Source organism: Bison bison, unplaced genomic scaffold (genome assembly GCF_000754665.1).
Source record: "Bison bison bison isolate TAMUID 2011002044 unplaced genomic scaffold, Bison_UMD1.0 scf7180017850616, whole genome shotgun sequence".
NCBI classification, from domain to species: domain Eukaryota; kingdom Metazoa; phylum Chordata; class Mammalia; order Artiodactyla; family Bovidae; genus Bison; species Bison bison.
In genome coordinates this window covers 1-1577 of record NW_011481189.1, presented here as the reverse complement: position 1 = coordinate 1577, position 1577 = coordinate 1, and the positions used below count along the sequence as shown (strand labels likewise).

General features: G+C 49.2%; 1 pseudogene; it reads left to right on the top strand.

Moving 5' to 3' along the window:
• LOC104995108 overlaps positions 1-1118 on the top strand; it is a 7695-nt pseudogene extending 6577 nt beyond the window's left edge.
• Positions 1119-1577: the final 459 nt, after the last annotated feature.

Sequence of the window (1577 nt, the reverse complement as noted above, 5' to 3'; positions counted from 1 at the left end):
TAAGAAGGCAGATGCACAAGAAATGACACGCCCATTGTGCCACAATTCACTATGTGTGCGTGTCATTTCTTGTGCATCTGCCTTCTTAGATGTGAGGGCGACATAGTAAATTGTGACTTTGGTACATGCTAAACATGAGAAATGGAGAAAGCAATAGCACTCCACTCCAGTACTCTTGCCAGGAAAAATCCCATGGATGGAGGAGCCTGGTAGGCTGCAGTCCATGGGGTCATGAAGAGTTGGACACAACTGAGCGACTTCAGTTTCACTTTTTATTTTCATGCACTGGAGAAGGAAATGGCAACCCACTCCAGTGTTCTTGCCTGGAGAATCCCAGGGACGGGGGAGCCTGGTGTGCTGCCGCCTATGGGGTTACACAGAGTCAGACATGACTGAAGCGACTTAGAAGCTGCAGCAGCAGCAGACAAGAGAAAGGGTCTACAGAAAGTGACCAAGACAAGAGACTGATAAACACCAAGGGAAAGACTCCCTGAATCAATGACAATTAAGCTGGAATCTGGAAGATGAGAAGAAATTTGCTAGTCAAAGGGGAGGGGACTCTTCTAGGAAGGCAGACCAGCTTGTCTCAAGATATAAAAGATCCTGGTGTATTCAAGTACTGTATTCAAGTATGTCAAGGAAGGTGCCATGTCAAGAGCAAAGGAAAAGAGTCAGCGCAAAAGATGGAGGGCTGTTTAGGAGACAGTCGAGAAGGGGGCAACTCTGGGGAGACTCAGAGTGGCCTTGATGCCCGCTTTGTCACACTTCTCTCAGCATCTCCATGAAAAGAAAGGTTATTGCTTGTTCTGGTGACTGCAAGCCTCTTGTAGACACTAGGACATCACTGATCCTTGGCCCAAGAAGACTGGTCAATAACATCCAGAAGCTCATCAGCACCACACCACGGGGTTCCGAGGTGAAGGGTTATGCCCCAGGGTCACTCCCAGTCTCCACACACAAGAAGGATCTCCAGGGCCAACCTCTCTCCCTCTCTCTAGTAGCACTACATTTCATGTTTTGCGGTCAATACCCTGCCCTCTACTATCTTCACTATCAACGGCATCAAATACCTAGTGCTAGCTCGAGCCTACATCCTCAAGGGGAGGGGAGAACCCTGAGGGGTGGTTCTCAAATAGGAACTTGCAGGAACCCTTGGGCTGCTGCTGGGAGAAGGGCACCCTCTGTAGGCCATCTCGCACTATTGCAGATGCTGCTGAGCCTTGCTGGGCCAGAGCCTCCCGCAACACGAACCACTTCAGAGTAAAGTGCCGTCTGGGACACTGATCATCCTGAAATAAATGTGGAGACGCCACACCATGCTGGCATGGTGGGACTCACAAGGAGAGAGGAACACTATGGTCCTCAGTCCTCAAAGAGCTTCAGTTCAATCTGAAACCTCACATGCATGAACACAAAAGTCAGTTTTAGCGGTCGCTGAAATAGGCCATGTGAAAACGAGTGAAAGGTTGCTGTTGAATCATACAAAGACACTGGGATTCTTGGCCCCCGGAGGAGAAGAATTCAATCCGGGGCCAGAGACGAGGCTTGATTGCTCAGAGCTTTTGTGTAATAAAGTT